This window comes from Choloepus didactylus, chromosome 9, assembly GCF_015220235.1.
Source record: "Choloepus didactylus isolate mChoDid1 chromosome 9, mChoDid1.pri, whole genome shotgun sequence".
In the NCBI taxonomy this organism is placed as follows: domain Eukaryota; kingdom Metazoa; phylum Chordata; class Mammalia; order Pilosa; family Megalonychidae; genus Choloepus; species Choloepus didactylus.
Genome location: NC_051315.1, coordinates 45,044,193 through 45,063,832, shown reverse-complemented (window position 1 = coordinate 45,063,832; position 19,640 = coordinate 45,044,193).

Sequence of the window (19,640 nt, the reverse complement as noted above, 5' to 3'; positions counted from 1 at the left end):
TGACTGGTAAACAGATGGGCTCAAGACCTAAGTTACTCCAATCAGAGTGATTATAAGGACAAGTGTGAAGCTACTGGGAAGAGAATATTTTTCTTTTTCTTGGGACTTGAACCTAAGAGTATTTGAGGCTGGGGCTGCTGAAGCCATTCTGCTTCTACACAGAGCTTGGTAATAAAACCAACACATAGTGTTGTCCAACCAGGAACAGGGAGAAACCAAATCATAATGATGCTGTTTGAGCCAATATCCAGTCATTCCTAAAACCAATTGTACCCCCAAGACTTTCAAGTTACATGAGTCAATATGGTTTCTCTGCTGGTTTGACAATATTTTCTGTCATAATTAAGAGTCCCCACTGATACAACATCAGGCCAGCGGAGTAGATGTGACAGAGTTAAGAACATGGACCGAGGAATCATAAACACTTGGGTTCTAATTTCACTGCAGCTACTAACTTCCCGAAAAGCATTTGGCAAATAGCTGGATGTAAGAGCAAAGTTTCTTCCAGTGTTTAAGAGGTTCAATAGTAGCTTTATTGTAAGTATTAAATGAGCTATTGTACATAAAAAGACATGTTAATATTCAATAAATGACAGTAATTTTTATAACATTAACTTTGCTGAGATATTATAAAAGACTGATACTTTTGTAAGTGGCTTTATTTCAGCTATACTTAATCTTATTCTAGACACTGACTAATTTTACATATATCCTGAAGTTTATCTAGTTTCAGAAATGTTTAGCTCTACAATTTAGAGATTTGTGGAGAGGGTTAGGAGGAGGAAACAAAATTCTGTTCTGAAAATAAGCTCATGAGCTTAAAATCTGGCATCTATTTTTAACTATATTGCCCAAAAGTTTAGAAGTGAAGTGAAGTAAAGTAACTCATCACCAGGGAGTTCAATAGGAATTGCTGAAAAGATGCACAGAAAGGTAGGCAGGAACTTACCATCACAAAGTCCACTGATGTCATGAGTTAATGCAAATTTCTACTCATCATAATAACAAACAATAAACTTTAAAATTAGCAAAAAAAGATAGCCCTGGAGGATATCTGTAAGGATCAGAAAAGGAAGAAAAACATAAAGCCACAGGCCTTTTGGACTGCAAACCCAGAAGTAAGCAAAAGCAGCCACAGTTAGGCTCCTGTGGCTCAAAGGAAATTAAAAGTGCTCCCCACAAGATGAAGGACAAGAGTCAAACTCACTTTTTAAAGCAAGTAGCTGTTGCTAAATTCTACTGGGATTCTGCTGTAGCAAGCTGTGTCAAGATATATCAGAGAACAAATAGTGTCCCATTACCAGAAATTGAATAAAGCAGTTCAGGCTGGTGGTTGCATATAAACTACCTCCTATATCACCATGAATCAGGACCTTTTAAGTCTCTGCACTGGAGCAGAGGGGACCAGGTAAGAAAACTTCAAAAACCACTAAGAGGGGAAATATGAGCACAGAGGGAGTGAAGGAAAATAAAATATTTTATTCCCATTAGCCTACAAATAAAAATTTAAAACAGAAAGGGAAATCTAAAGGCAAGACTGCCAACAAAATCAACTATCATAACATAAAGTGACTCCAGGTGAATTTAACTTTATTGAACAGTCTGAAAAAGAACTTAGAGTAAATAATGTTGAGTTGCATATGCTCAAAGAGATAAAATTATAACTTTCATTTTAATAGTTAAAAAAAGAAAAAAACAAATGGACATTAATGAAAAATAGAAAAATATGAAAACAAACAAATTAGGGATCTTGGAATTGATATTGTATGGTCATTAATTTTTTTTAACCTTACACAATACACATTGTAAACTTTACATTGTCAAAAAAATAAGGACATTGGAATATTGCACTGAAAAATTTATCTGGATCATAGCACAGAGAGAGATAAAAATATGAAAGAACAGTTTGAAAAGCACAGTGGGATGATCCAATGCATGTCAAATATTAATTGTGTAATTAAATATTGAAATGTTTTAAGAAGCAATATTTGACTCAGTAACAGCTAAAAGTTTTACAGAATTAAAAAAAGAAATTAGTCCTAAGACTTACCAAGTCCTGATTAGGATGAATGAAATAAAATACCTAATCACAGTTTAATGATATTGCTGATTGTTAAAGATCCAAGGGGAAAAAATCTTTAAAACTTCATTTATATATATATATACACACACATATATATACACACATACATACATATATACATATATACATATATACATACACAGACACACACAATGGAACAACAACGAAAATCTCAGAAGTAGGAACAGATGCCAACAGACAATACAGTACGATGTTTAAAGTGCTAAGAGAAAATTACTGCCAACCTGGAATTCAATGTATAACTAAACTATCTTTAAAAAGAGAAAGAAATAAACACAATTACAGACATTTAGAGAAGTAATCCCCAGACACATTTTTACTGAAAGAAAAAATGTAGTTATTTACTTAAGAATAAAGTGACCCCAAAGAGAGGGTGAAGAAATGAAATAAAACAATAATATCTGCAGAACCTGATAAAAATTATTAGCAAATTTAAAACAAGTAGTTAGTACTTTTGTTTCAAAAAAGAAAAACAAAAATTCTAGGCAACATTGATAACATTGGGTGTTAGTGAAATATTCTACAGAAAATTCAAATGTTCAGGTCCATGTCATGCTTCGTAGGTCAGAATAATGAATAATCCTTAAACTGTTGCTAAGTAAAATATAATTACTGATACATGTATTTTTTAAAATTTAGTTTTAATAATTAAAAAAATAGAAATCCCATCTACAGTTTCCAAACAAATAAAAATACAATATAGCAAAATTAATCAATCTAAAAGCAGAAAAAGAAGAAAAAAAGGAAAAGGAATAGTATAAGTAAAGTTAACTATAACTAGATAGAGTAAAATGTATCAGTAATCACATTAAATAAAATGGATTAAACTTACCTATTAAAGGATTGAGATTATTTTTAAAATCAACATAATCCAAACACTAGGCTATTTAAAAAAGAAAATAGTAAAATGAAACCACACCCCAAAAAAGTTAAAATAAAGAGATGGAAAAAAAGATACACGTTATAATTACTAACCAACTAAACAATACTAACATTGGCCAAAATAGAATTTGGGGCAAATAAAAAAACAAAAGAGGGGAAAAACTTACAAAAGACAGAAAAAATAGGGATCATCCACCAAGAAAATATTACAATAATAAATTCCTGCTCACCTAACAAAACCTTGAAACACATAAAAGAAACAAATCAATTACAAAAGAAACTAAAAATAATTACAACTATGGTAAGCAAATTTAACAATCTTTTATCAGAAACAGATTAAGAAGTAAAGAAACAAGAAGGTAAAAGAATATTTTAGCAACCAAATACTCATGGAATACACCCACAGACAGTTATACTATCTACTCAACAAATGGAAAATACAATTTTTAAGTACATATGAAATATTGCCAAAAATTAAAAAATAAATACCACAGATTGTGTCACAGAGGATGCAACTCATATCAACAAATTTATATATATAAATCACATTTCATGGCCAAGTGCAATTTATTTAGAAACAAATTCAAAACAGTTAAAAATAGGTATTTAGATACTTTTCAAAAACTCACTGGATAAAGGGAAAATACAGTGGAGAAAAAAAATAGAAGTGAATGTCAGTGGAAATACTTTAAAGCAAAACCTGTATAATAAGGTAAAGCAGTAGATAGAGGGAAGTTAATAATCTTCTGAACATTATATAAAAATTAAAAAAAACAAAATTAAATCATGTAAGTGTACAATTCAAGAATTAGAAATAAACAAGAAAGCAAACTTAAGGAAAGTAAGATAAAGGTATTATTAAGGAATATTGGAAGAAATAATTAAATAAAAAGAATAGCATGTCTCAAAACCAAAACAGGTTATTTTAAAATGCCAAACCTGTATAAAAGTGATCAAGAAAAATCGATAAAAGATACATATAGAGTGATGTCATCAATATGACAACATAAGACATCTCCTGAAAAAACCTCCCCAGAGATTCAGCAAATGAGAGGACAAATCCTACTTGCTTAGAACTCTGGAGCACGGTAGAGACTGGAGAAGGACTCCACAAATGCTGAATCAAAGAAAGAGAAACATCAGGTAGGAAACCTGCTAATCCCTCCCCCTAATTATGTCTCACACAGCTTAGGACCTGCTCAGCAGCAGCAGCCCAGATCCCTCCCCCAACCAGGGACACAGACTATAAAGTCACTTACAGCAATGAGTTAGAACCCCATGCATATCCAGGCACAGTGACCCAAGTCCACAGAGACTCAGGGTAGAACACAAACCACTGAGGAGTACTGCATACAAAAGGGTCCCTGGGGTGGGGGTGGGGGGGGGAGAAAGACCAAATGTGGAATGGTGGCTGCCAAGTGTGGTGCTCACTCAATCCAGTTACTGTCAGCTGGACAACCTCACACAAAATGGACTTCTCTGGGATGACCCATCTTTCTGGATTGACTCCATCTGGCCCCCCAGGGTGGGATACCATAATGGGGAAAAAACCAGAAGCAGGAAGCCTCAGAGAGAACAAAGAGGCAGGGGGTTAAACTGAACTGCTATAAGACAGGAGGTTCCCAGAACTGAAAATGTAAGGAAAATGGGGCATCGAGTGTTCCAATTTGCCAAAACTGCCATTATGCAAAACATCAGAAATGGATTGGCTTTTATAAAGAGGATTTATTAGGTTACAAATTTATAGTTCTAAAGCTATAAAAGTGTCCAAACTAAGGCATCAACAAGAGGATGCTTCACTGAAGAAAGGTCCAGAACACCTCTGTCAGCTGGGAAGGCATGTGGCTGGTGTCTTCTTGTCCTTTGCTCCCATTCTGGTTCCAAAATATCTTTCTCCAAAATGTCTCCCAAATAGGCTTCTGTGTCTCTTAGTTTCTCTCAGGTCTCTGCTTGGTTCTCCTGGGGCATTTCACTCTAAGCATCTGAGAGTCTTTTAGCTTCTCCAGGGCAAACTCTGGGCTTCATCTCTTAGCTGGGCATCTCCAAACATCCTTCACTCTGCAGCTCTCAGTGTCTCCAAGTGTCTGGGCCTGTGTCGGCTGTTAGTTTCTCTTGGGGGCAAACTCTGGATTACATATCTTAGCTTCTCTCCAAAATGTCTCTCTCAGCTTCTCTGAGCTTCTCCTCTATGTGAGCTCACTTAAAGTACTCCAGTGAACTAATCACAGGATGGGTGGGGTCACACCTCCATGGAAACGATCAAATCAAAAGGTCTCACCTACAGTTGTGTGGGTCACATCTCCATGGAAACAACCTAATCAAATGCCCACTCTAACCAAAAGACTATTAAGTCTGCACCCACAACATTGCATTAAAGAACATGGCTTTTGTAGGAGATATAATAGATTCAAACCAGCACACTGAGTGAGGGAGAAACTTTAAATAAATCATTGAAACTGGGGATAAAATTCTGAACAAAAATAAAAAGAATAGATCAAGATTCCTGGAGAAGGAACAGAGGAAAAGAAGCTTTCTCCTGGAGGTGAAACAATTACACAAAAAGTGAAACCTTAAGAATTGTACCACATATTCAGAGCAAGAATCAAACGAAGAAGAGTTGAGAAAATCTGATCAGATAAACTCAGGCTATTTTAAAGATCCAGAATAAGTTGGACAAAGCATCAAATAAGAGACTTAACACAAAGCCAATCAACAATAAAACCCAAGGCAAGAAGGAGAAACTGACCTTCTTTTATAACTATATAGTGCCTTTCTTTGTCTTTATAACAGCTTTTGACTTAAAATCTATTTTGTCAGATATTAGTATAGCTACCTCAGCTCTTTTTTGGTTACAATTTACATAGGATATCTTTCTCCAACTTTTCACTTTCAACGCATTTGTGTCCTTGGGTCTAAAGTGAGTCTCTTATAAACAACATATACTTGGAGCATGCTTTTTTTATCCATTCTGCCAATCTGTGTCTTTTGATTGGAGAGTTGAATCCATTACTACTCAGTGTTATTAATTTAAAGGCAGCACTTCAGCTATTTTGTCATTTAGTTTTGATGACATATATATATATTTTTTTAATCTCTCTTTTCCTTCATTGCAACCTCCTTTTCTGCATAGGTGCTCTTTTGTGATGTGTCTGACTGATCCCTTTCTTATTTCTGCTTCTGTATATTTTTTAAATACTTTCTTTGTGGAATTTATATTACGCATCCTACATCTATAGCCTACTAATTTGAAAAGATACCTAGTTTCTATAGCGTACACATTCTCCGCTCCCATATTCCCCTGTTTCCCCTCTTTATGTTGTTTTGTCCCACTTTACCACTTTATATTTTGCTTTTCTATTATCAGGAAATATGCCTTTTTCTTGTTCAATTACATTCTGACTCTTACAGGAATGAATGAGAAGAATGAGCTAGAGGAACACCTGGAGGAACTAGAAAAAGAACAGCAAACTAATCCCAAAGCAAGCAGAAGTAAAGAAATAAAGATTAGAGTAGAAATAAATGAAACTGAGTATAAAAATAATAGGTTTAACAAAATCTGAAGTTGGTTCTTTGGAAATATCAATAAAATTGACTAACACATAGCTAGACTGACAATGAAAAAAAGATAGAAGACACAAATAAATAAAATCAGAAATGCAAGTGGGGGGCATTCCTACTGACCCCACAGAAATAAAAAGGATCATAATACAATACTGTGAACAACTGGATACTAACAGATTAGGCAACTTAAATGAAATGGGCAAATTCCTAGAAACAAACAAACAACCTACACTAACTCTAGAAGAAATAGTAGTTTTCAACAGACCAATTACAATTAAAGGGATTGAATCAGTCATCAAAAACCACCCAATGAAGAAAACCACAGGACCAGATGATAAATTCTACCAATCTTTCCAAGAAGAATTAATATCAATCCTACTCAAATTCTTCCCAAAATTGAAGAGGAGAGAACACTACTTAACTCATTCTATGAGGCCAACATCACCCTGATACCAAAGCCAGAAAAAGAAATACAAGAAAAGAAAATTACAGACCAATTTCTCTTATGAATATGGATGCAAAATCCTTAACAAAATACTTCCAATCCAAATCCAACAGCACATTAACAGAATTATATACCAAGATCAAGTGGGTTTTATCTCAGGTGGCAAGGGTCATTCAACGTAAGACAATCAATTAATGTAATATGTCACATTAACAAAATGAAGGGAGGTAAAATCATATGATCATTCCCACAGATGCAGAAAAAGCATTTGACAAACTCCAACATACTTTCTTGATAAAAACACTTAGAAAAATAAGAATAAAAAGAAACTTCTTCAACAAGATTGAGGGCATATATGAAAAACCCACAACTAACGTCATACTCAATGGTAAAAGACTGAAAACTTTCCCTCTAAGATCTGGAACAAGACAAGGATGCCCATTGCCATCACTGTTATTCAGCAGCTACCAGAAATTCTAGACAGAGCAGTTAGACAAGAAAAAGAAATCAAGGCATCCAAATTGGAAAGGACGGAGTAAAATTTTCACTATTTGCAGATAACTTGAGCTTATATATAGCAAGTTCCCAAAAAACTACACAAAGCTACTAGAGCTAATAAATGAATTCTGCGAAGTGGCAGCGTACGAAATCAACACACAAAAATCAATAGTACTTCCTTCTTTATTGCTCAGATGTGGCCATCTCTCTCTAGCTAAGCCAACTCGGCAGGCGAACTCATTGCCCTCTCCCCTACGTGGGATCTGACTCCCAAGAGTGTAAATCTCCCTGGCAACGTGGCATATGACTCCCAGGGATGAATCTGGACCCAGCATCGGGGGGTTTAGAACATTTTCTTGACCAAAAGGGGGATGCAAAATGAAACAAAATAAAGTTTCAGTGGCTGAGAGATTTCAAATGGAGTCAAGAGGTCACTCTGGTGGGCATTTTTATGCACTACATAGATATCCCCTTTTAGGTTTTAATGCATTGGAATAGCTAGAAGTAAATACCTGAAACTATTAAACTGCAACCCAGTAGCCTTGACTCCTGAAGATGATTGTATAGCAATGTAGCTTACAAGGGGTGACAGCGTGATTATGAAAACTTTATGGATCACACTCCCTTTATCCAGTGTATGGATGGATGAGTAGAAAAATGGGGACAAAAAACTAAATGAAAAATAGAGTGGGGGGTGATTTGGGTGTTCTTTACTTTTATGTTTTATTCTTATTTTCACTTTTTCTGGTACAAGGAAAATGTTCAAAAAATAGATTGGGATGATGAATGCACACTATATGATGGTACTGTTAACAGTTTATTGTACACTTTGGATGACTGTATGGTATGTGAATATATCTCAATAAAATTGAATTAAAAATATCAATAGTACTTCTATACACTAGTAACAAGCATCTGAAGAGGAAATCAAGCGAAAAAAATCCATTTACAAAAGCAACTAAAAGAATCAAATATCTAGGAATAAATCTAACCACGAATGTAAGGGATGTAAAGGACTTGTATACTGAAAACTATAAAAGATTGCCAAAAGACATTTAAAAAGACCTAAATAAATTGAAGGATATTCCTTGTTCATGGACTGGAAGACTAAGAATTCAATTCTACCCAAAATGATTTACAGATTCAATGCAATACAAGTGCCTTCTTTGCAGAAACAGAAAAGCCAATTATCAAATTTATTTGTAAGGATAAGAGTACCAAATAGCCAAAAACATATTGAAAAAAGAAAACCAAAGTGGGAGGACACACACTTCCTAACTTTAAAACATATTACAAAGCTACAGTGATTGAAACAGCATAGTACTGGCATAGGAAAGCCACATAGACCAATGAAATTGAATTGAGAGTTCAGAAACAGAACTTCACATCTACGGCCAATTGATTTTTGACAAGGCTGCCAAATCCACTCAACTGGGAAAGAATAGTCTCTTCAACAAATGGTGCTGGGTGAATTAGATATCCATATGCAAAACAATGAAAGAGGACCCCTATCTTACACCATATACAAAAATTATCTCAAAATGAATCAAAGATCTAAATGTAAGAACCAGACTATAAAACTCCTAGAAGAAAATGTAGAGACACATCTTCAGGATCTCGTGTTATGCAATGGTTTCTTATATTTTATGCCCAAAGCACAAAAAATGAAAGAAAAAATAGTTAAATAGACCTCATTAAAATTAAAAACTTTTTTGCCTCAAAAGACTTTGTCTCAAAAGTGAAAAGACAACCTACTCAATGGGAGAAAAATACTTGGAAACCAAATATCCATTAAGGGTTTAATATCAGAGTATATAAAGAAACCCTACAACTCAACAATCAAAAGACAGACAACCCAATTTAAAAAATGGGCAAAAGACTTGAATAGACATTTCTTCAAAGAGGATACACAAATGGCTAAAAAGAACACAAAAAGATGTTCAACATAACTAGCTATTATGGAAATGCAAATCAAAACTACAATGAGATATCATTTCACATCCACTAGAAGGCTGCTATTAAAAAAACAGAAGACTATACGTGTTGGAGAGTATGTGGAGAAATGGGGACACTCATTTATTGCTGGTGGAAGTGGAAGAGAGTTGGGCAGTTCCTTAGGAAGCTAAGTATAGAATTACCGTATGGCCCGACAATCCCACTACCAGGTATATACCCAGAAGAATTGAAAGCAGGAATTTGAACAGATATTTGCACACCAATGTTCACAGCAGCATTATTCACAATTGCCAAAAGGTGTAAGCTACCCAATTGTCCAGCAGCCAATGAATGGATAAACAAAATGTGGTATATATGTGCGATGGAATATTATTCAGCTGTAAAAAAGAAACAAAGTTCTGATGAATGTGACAACATGGATGAATCTTGATGAGGTTATGCTGAGTGAAATAAGCCAGACAAAAGGACAAATATTGTATGATCTCACTGATATGAACTAATTATAATAAGCTAACTCACAGAGTTAGATTCTAGAACATAGATTACCAGGATATTGGTTGGAGTTAGAGAATGGGGCGTTGATGCTTAATTTGTACAGAATTTCTATTTAGGTTGATTGCAAAGATTTGGAAATGGATGCTGGTAATGATAGCACTTTGTGAGTGTAATTAACAGCACTGAATTATATAGGTGAATGCGGTTAAATGGGAAAAATTTAGGTCACATATGTTACTCAAATAAAAATTAAAAGATAAAACACAGGACTGCGTAACATAGTGAACCCTATTATAGACAATGTGCTATACTTAATAGTACAAGTATAAGAATGTTCTTTCATGAATTATAACAAATATATGACACAAATATGAAATCTTAGTAGGGTGGCATATGGGAAAAAAAATACACATAGTGTAAACCATGGACTATAGTTAGTTGTACTATTTTTAATAATCTCTCATCAATTGTAACAAAAGAAACTACCGTTTAAAAAATAGCACAATTATAAAAATGTACTAATAACAATTGTAACAAATGTTCCACACCAATGCAAGGTGGTGGTGGGGGGGGGAGTGATTATGGGAATCCTGTATTTTATGCTTGATTGTTCTGTAAACCCACAATTTCTCAATTAAAAAAAAATTAACTTAGACTCTAAAAAAAGATACATATAAACAACAACAGAAATAAGTTAGGTAACATTATAATATACTAAATTCTTAAAAATTCATCTGAGAACACCATAAAATTCTATGCTAACTCCATGCTAATTTACATTTGAAAATTTGGTTTAAAAGAACAGACTTCTGAAATTAATTCAATTTAAAAATATAAAAATGTAATAAAACAATAGTCATTAAATAAACTGATTTAGAATTCCTTTAAACATAATGGATTGAACACTTGCTTTTAACCCTGCTTCCTCCAAACTCTCCCCTGTAATCACAGTAAAGGGATAAAGTTAAAACCTACAGAGGCAAGGAATTTAGAAGCAGCAATAACAGCAGAGAAGTGATTTCAACAAAATATTAATGAGTGGAAGTAAATGCACTAGTTGTAACTAATTTAACAAGATATTGAAGAAGCCAATTTATATCTCACTTCCATGGAAAGGCTCAGGAATTGAAGGTTCCCGACACTGCTATAAATGACAAAGTGTGTGGGTCTGAAAACATGAAGATTGGCTGAAAGTCTGGATAAAATCAGTTAGTAATCTAGATCCCTTCCAGCCCTTGTAGATGATTGGAGGTTTATTATAAAGGAAGCCTGAACCAGAATAATAGACCTGGGCACTAAGCCCACCTTTGGGGGGCAAGAGGAGTTGTTTTATTCAGGTTCTCAAAAATTTACCTGCATGCACCCTTTCTAAGGAAATTATTTAAGGATTTGCAAAGGCCCTGGCTAACGTTAACATTGGGACCCTTGTCTTCAATGTAGGGGCTGGTGGACCTGCCCCAGCAGCAGGTGCTTGGCCAGCAGGGAGTCCTGCTCCCTCCACCACTGCTGCCCCAGCTGAGGAGTAGAAACTGGAAACAAAGAAAGAAGAATCTGAGGAATCTGATGACAACATGGGCTTTGGTCTTTGTGGCTAAACCCTTTTGTGATGTATTTAATAAAAAGCTGAACTCAAAAAAATGAGGGAACAAATGAAAAAGAAGACAACTCTAGGCCACAGAACAAAGTGGACCCAGACTGAGAGGTGAGAGAGGTGTTAGAAGATCCTAGGAAGACAGTTGTGCAGTAGACTAAAAAACAACCAGTCTAGAAGGAGTAGGAGGACTCCTAGGGATGCACTGAAAAAAAAAAAAAAAACAGTTATATCACTTGTTGAGTTTGTCTGTTGGGTGTCCATGGGTGAATTAATGAGAAGTACACTGAAAAACATGCAAGCAAGCAAGAAAACAAAACATTCTAAGACATTTTTAATTCCAAAGGATGGATATGTTGCACCTATAAGTAATTTGTAGCTCATTATTTGGCTTAGTTGCGAATAATATTTACATACAAAGAATATTGTATTTGATTAAACCAAAATAATGATACAACTATGTTGTACATATGTTGAATATATTGGTGGGGGAGGTGGGGGCATGGTAGCTGGAAGCTGCAGGAAGTAGAGGAGAGGTGGAGAATGAAAGAGAACTAAATCTTCCTCTTACATAGTAGGAAATCGATAAATCTATTACTCACCTCAGCAGCAACAGCTCATCCTAGTTGTATCCAGTTTGTAGTGCTAGCCTCACTTACAGAACCAGCCTTATGGTGAGGACTCTCAGGGACACCACCAGGTGCCTGGCACCCCTCCTCAGAGATCTGAGTCAGCCCCATAGGGCCCCTCTTCCAAACTTCTGAGAATCTCAATCTCCTTTTTCCAGCAGCAATAGAAGCGGTAGCTTCATCTTGCAGCTGCTACCTCCTTGATACCTTAGTTACCCTTTTTGCCTTTGCAGTTACCTACTTAACAGTTCTTTATACCTGGTTAGCAATTCATACATTAAATTCTCTCTCGTGAAAAAAATTGGTGGTTTCTGTTTCCTGAATAGACCTTGACATACAATACCGAAAACTGAGAAGAAGAAGAATATAAAAGAGCAGTACATACCTGCACAGTAGAAATGTAGAAGTTGAAATTTCCAAGAGTTGTAGGTGGTTGCTGCTGGTGGTGTTTGTTTTGTTGTGTTTTGTTTGGTTTGCTTTGGAGCAGAACACATTTGTCAAAAGAAACGTCACGCAAAAACCCTATGTTTTAATGATAAGAGTGGAATTACTCTAATTGGCACCTCCTTGAAAACTTCCAGAGAGAAGCCAGAAAACAACCTTTATAATATGGTGATGAAATATGGAATGCCAGTTTCAAAATTCCATTCTTCTACTCAACAGTGTGGAATCTGAGGTGTATGATTTACTAAGCATTAATTTGTCTATTGTCTGGTGTCTATTGGTGTCCCCAAATAATTGACAATATTGAAGAAGGATGAAATACCCCATTCATATTTAAATGGTAAAATAAAATGAGAATTCAGAGAAGACATGGTTTAGAGAAGAAGTGGCACTTAAAGTGGACCTTCCACATAATAGGATAGGAAAAGTATTAGAGCATAGTACTTATGAATAAACTTACAAAGCAGGGATCTTAAGCACCCAAATATTCAGGTCCATAAGTCCACCATTTTTCAACAATTGAAACTTGTGAGAAAAATTGTTTGTAGGTCTCATTCAAACATTGGGATCTTGTTGCCTGAGGTTTGTTTAGACATGCTATAATTGCATCTTGTATCCCAATGTTTGTCTTAGCTTTCTTGTATCCCACTGATCCATTGATTCTACCCCACAGGCTGACTTCAGTTTTCACTGAAGAGCATGCTGGGATAAGGGCTTTGTTTCCTCAACTCTACCAATGGAGGGCAGTTGTCCTGGAAAGTCAGATTTCTGGGTACTTCAAGTTTCCTGTGACAGTGGTTAATTATCCAAAGGGAACTTTTATATTTCTAGGAGAATTACCTCCAAGCCTTGGAGTCCCTGCAATGCTCTTGTGAATCAGCCTTGAAAATAAGCTTTGTCAAACAGCAGGGTCTGTCTGAATGTAGGTCAAAAATAGAAAATCTTTCAAAAGATTAGCAGCAACTGGTGAAAGACAAGAGCGTATCAAAATTATTCACAATCCCTTTCCTTCCCCTTAAAACTCATTAAGAATACCATTGTTGCTGAAATTGACTGCATTTTTACATTTGCCATTGATCAGAAAATATACCTCTCTGATTCAAGTCTTCCAACCATTAGAAAATGCAATCTAAATTGAAAATTCGTAAGTCCTATATTCCCTAAATTTTAAGAAACACAAGAAGATTGTGGAGTAGAATATAGAAAATTGTCTGTTTTTTACAAATTAGAAGCAATCTGATAGGCAGAGGTTTCTTTTTAAAGTAATCAGCATATTAGTTTCAAAAAAGTGTTGATATAAAACTTATCAAATCAGGCAAAAATAATCTTTGCAAGAATAGTATGCATGATTCAGTAATTATTTATGGCTTGATAAAGTATCATCTTAATTTGCACTGTTCTCCTGTTCATGGCTATCTTCAAATGACATACTAAATAAAGGAATTGTGTATATATATATATATATATATATATATATATATATATATATTTATTGAGATTGTTCACATACCATACAACTATCCAAAGATCCAAAGTGTAAAATCAATTGCCCATGATACCATCATACAGCTGTGCATCCATCACCATAATTAAGTTTTTTTCAATTTTTAGAACATTTTCATTACTACAGAAAAGAAATAAAGACAAAAAAAAAGGAAAATCAGATCCTCTCATACCCCTAACCATCCCTCCCTCCATTATTGATTCATAGTTTTGGTATTGTACATTTGTTACTGGTGATGAAAGAATGTTAAAATACTACTAAATGTAGTATATAGTTTGCAATAGGTATATATTTTTTCCTATATGCCTCTCTATAATTAACTTCTAGTTACAGTGTCATACATTTGTTCTAGTTCATGAGAGAGATTTCTAATATTTGTATAGTTAATCACAGGCATTGTCCACTACAAGATTCACTGTTTTATACATTCCCAACTTTTGACCCCCAGCTTTCCTTCTGGTGACATACATGACTCTAAGCTTACCCTTTCCACCACCTTCACACACCTTTCAGCACTGTTACTTAGTCTCACAACATGCTACCATCACCACTGTCCATTTCCAAATGTTTAAGTTCACCCTAGTTGAACATTCTGCTAATAATAAGCAACCACCCCTCATTCTTTAGCCTCATTCTATATCCTAGTAACTTATATTTCATGTCTATGAGTTTACATATTATAATTAGTTCATATCAGTGAGACCCTGAAATATTTGCCTTTATGTGTCTGTCTCATTTCACTCAATATAGTGCCCTCAAGTTTTCTTCATCAACCCCTTTCTTTTAAGATGGTTTTGTTCACACACCACACATTCCATCCTAAGTAAACAATCATTGGTTCCCTGTGTAGTCACATATTTATGTATTCAGTACCATTGCTACTGTCCATATAAGGACATCTCCTTTTCTTCCACAAAGAAGGAGGAAGAGTCAAAGAAGGCAGAGAGACAACAGAAAAAGAAAAGAGAAAGAGAGAGAGAAAAACAACAACAACAACAAAAACATGACAGCTAGAAAGCAACAAAAGAAAAGACAGCATTAACCTAAAGTACAATAGTCACACAACATCACCAATGCCAGGAGTCCCATATCCTTCCCCTATTCCATTCTTCACCCACCCCCCATATGCATTTAACTTTGGTATATTGCCTTTGTTATATTAAAGGAAGAATAATACAATGTTTCCCTTAATTATAGTCTCTAGTTTGCATTGATTATATTTTCCTCCCAGTCCCACCCTATTTTTAACACCTTGCAATGTTGACATTCAGTTGTTCTACCTCGTGTAAAAACATATTTATACCTTTTATCACAATCGTTGAGCACACTAGATTTCCCTGAGTTTCACAGTCCCAGTCTTTATCCTTCGTCTTTTGTTCTGGTGTCCCACACGGTTCCAACCTTCCTCTTTCAACCATACTCACAGTCATCTTCGTTCAGTGTACTTACATTGCTGTGCTACTATCTCCCAAAATTGTTTTCCAAACCTCTCACTCCTGCCTCTTCCTTTCTGTCTGCAGTGCTTCCTTTAGTGCTTCCTGTAGAGCAGGTATCTTGTTCACAAACTCTGTCATTGTCTGTTTGTCTGAGAATTTTTAAGCTCTCTCTCATATTTGAAGGACAGTTTTGCCAGATATAGGATTCTTGGTTGGTGGTTTTTCTCTTTCAGTATCTTAAATATATCACAACACTTCCTTCTTGCATCCATGGTTTCTTATTGAGATATCCGCACATAGTCGTATCAAGCTTCCTTTGTATGTGATGGATTGCTTTTCTCTTGCTGCTTTCAGGATTCTCTCTTTATCTTCGGCATTTGATAATCTGATTATTAAGTGTCTTGGCGTAGGCCTATTCTGATTTATTCTGTTTGGGGTACGCTATACTTCTTGAATCTGTAATTTTATGTCTTTCATAAGAGATGGGAAATTTTCATTGATTATTTCCTTTATTATTGCTTCTGCTCCTTTTCTCCTTCTTTTCTCTGTCTGGGACACCAATGACATATACATTCCTGATTTTCATTTTGTCTTTAAGTTCCCAGATTTGTTGCCCATATTTTTCCATTCTTTTCTCTATCTGTCCTTTTGTGTGTAGGCTTTCAGATACCTTGTTCTCCACTTCCTTAGTGTTTTCTTCTGCCTCTTGAGATCTGCTGTTGCATGTTTCCATCGTGTCTTTCATCTCTTGTGTTGTGCCTTACATTACTATAGATTCTGCCAGTTGGTTTTTTGAACTTTCAATTTCTACCTTATGTATGCCCAGTGTTTTCATTATATGGTTCATCTCTTTTGCCATATCTTCCCTAAACTTTTTTAATTGACTTATTATTAGTTGTTTCAATTCCTGTATCTCAATTGAAGTGTAAGTTTGCTCCTTTTACCTGGCCATAACTTTGCTTTTCTTAGTGTAAGTTGTAGTTTTCTGTTGTCTAGGCATGGTTTCCTTGGTTACCCCAATGAGGTTTTCCTAGATCAAAATGCGCTCCAGTCCCAGAAGGAAGAAATACTCAGTATCCGGTTTCTCTGAGGGTGTGTCTTAGAAAATTGGTACACCCTGTGATGCCTCAGGTCACTGTGCTTTTCTGCCCAGTAGGTGGCACATGTCAGCCTATAACTCCAGACTGGTGTAAGGAAGTGTGGCCCATGGCTGTTTTCCCCCAGGCTCTGGGGTCTGGTTCTGAATGGAAGGCGGATAGTAAAGCTGGGCCCCACCCCTTTCCTCTTAGGGAAGATAGACCCCCTAGGGAGAGGTCATTAGCATTTCAATGGTCTCTCTCTACCTGTGCTATCTCCACCCTTGTCTGGGTCAGAGTACTGGGAACTGAAAATGGCTGAGGTTTTCTCCACTGAGCCAAAACAGGGATAGAAAGCCCCCTTCAGGGCTAGTCCACAGCCATCCTCTGGCTCTCCAAGGTTAGTCTTCATCCAAGCCTCTGTCTACTTGTTGGGGATTTGCAGCTTGTATCAAGCAGTCCACACTTGTTAATTAAAACCCCAGCTGGAGCACAGCTGAGCTATGTTCACTTGCTCAGAGAGTGCTGCTCTCTAGCACGAGGCTTTGCAGTTCGGGAGATGGGGTGAGGGGGTTCCTGGCTTGGATCCGCAGTTTTTACTTACAGATTTTATGCTGCGATCTCAGGCATTCCTCCCAATTCAGGTTGGTGTATGATGAGTGGACTGTCACGTTTGTCCCCTGCAGTTATTCTGGATTATTTATTCGTTGTTCCTGGTTGTTTATTAGTTGTTCCATGGGGACTAGCTACCTTCTACTCCTTGCTATGCCGCCATCTTAGATCTCTCTAAAGGAATTTTGAATTGCTGAGTCCATTTATGTTTTCACCTTCTAAATGAAACTCATCTTAAACTTTCATTTTACCTCAAGAAAGGGATTGGATTATTTTAGTTCTAAGCGATACTTAGCATTTTATCTCTTATATATATATATGTATATTTAAAAACACAATATTCAGTATCCATACTATTAAGCTGTAGATATTTTATCTGCATTTATTAACCTTTACAATAATTCTGTGAGATGCTATGATTAACCTTTGACTATGGAAGCTCAGACTCAGAGGGTTTATCCTCAGTGCTCTAGAGAAGAGCCTGGAATCTTTTCCCAAGGCAGAGTCATGTTCTTTCCGCCATATCAAGATGCCTTCTTTAATAAGGAACACAAAGGTTTAGATGCAGACCCAGTTTATATTGCCTGATGGTAAGAAATAGTGAATTATGTATAGAAGATGGCACTTAGTTCAGAGTTCATAAACCTCTTTGGAGGAGGTTTCCAGGAATAGAAAAAAAAAAAAAAGGAAAGTTGACACCTGAGGAAAGGGAAAATTGGACTACTTTAAAGGAAAATTGTAATGGCTTGTTTGGGGGAAGGAACAGAAATTCTCTGGTCTTTTCCTCACGGGAACTCCACTTTATTAAATAACATATGAAACTTGCATGCATTTTATAATATTCTTTTTGTACAGAGTGAAATGTATTTAGAATACATTTCTGGCCTCCCCTTCATGTCCTGTCACACTTTCCTTTTAAGAATGCTGGAGAGGCACTTTTGAAATATGTTATTAATAGAGGTAAAGAAGAAGCTGGAGAAAAGGAAGAACAAATAAATTGTGTCTTCATTACCCTTGAAATATAGATACCAATATTCATTTTATGATTATAAAACTGAACAGATCTCTTTCCAGGTCTTGATCATCTGAAGAATTAAAGTGCTAACTAAAGTGAAGTTACAAGGACTGGAGTTCACATATCAGAGTGAAGATAATTACCCTTAAATTGATCAAGATGCTTAAGATCAGAAACACATTTCAAAATAAAAGAGTCTTATATTCTTGGCACTTATGTCTACAGTCCTGACACAAACAAGACATAGGCCTTTTTAGTACATGCAAAAAGTCCAAGTATTAAGTCAAATTTTATGTAATAAGTGAGACTGGTATTTAAATACATGACAACTCCAGGTGAAAAAAAAGGAGCTGGCCAAAAGACCGCTCTTTCAATAATGGACTTCAGATAATTCCACTCATTCCAGCACTACTCACATGTTTCAGTAGCTTGTACGTTAATTTAAAGAGCATGTAACATTAAACTAGACTGGTTTCAAACATAATAGATATATAAATAAATGTAAGCTCTGCTTTTATTTCAATTATGTGAGTATGGGGAAGTTTTTAAGTAATCTAAAATCCAAGTCATAAAATATTTTTGTTTAAACCTCAATTTTCATTTTTTCTTTTCCTCATCACACAAAGACGCTTAGTTGAATTAACTTTGTTCAAAGATTGGCTAGATCACAGTGACATAATATGGTTTCAGTACATTCTTCTTTGCCACAGTTAAGGCCTGTAGTTCTTTTAGCTTCTTAGAGGTGGTGAAATTACCCAAGACCCTCAAATCTATTTTTCCCTATTTAAAGAATATCAGTTGATTTACTTCTTCAAAGTTTGTCTTGAAACTAGTTTTTAAAAGAATATATATTTCATTCTATCTAGGTATTAAAAATTGGGTGAATAGAGCAAAGAGTCAGGGTGAACCTCTCAGCAAGGTTGTTTTCTATGCTCCATACTCTTGGTGGGATCTAATGATGAGGTGAGAAGCATGTTTTTGATAAGTTATTCCCTTTTCATTACCCAATAAGTTCATTCTAACAGAGACAGAGTTTAATTTCCTTGATGTGAAGTCCCATGAAAATTTGTAGGCAAAACTATTTTAGGAAAATCTGCTCCACCCTAATCATATAATTTTTTCTCCTCTACATTGAAATCACCTGTGGGATCCAATTTCAGTTTCTGAGGATGGTTGCTGGTACCTCCCAGTGAGAGATCCATTGTGACTATAAAACTACTGGAGAAATGTGCTTAACATCATGTCTAATAAATTCTATTCTAGATCAGCTCTCTCATTTGGGAGCCAGAGGGTTTGATTTCCCTGCAACATCATGTACTTGTTTGATGACAGGACCAGGGCTTGATCCCAGGTCCTTTACTCTTTCCCTCCCTATGCTTCCTTATAGATATC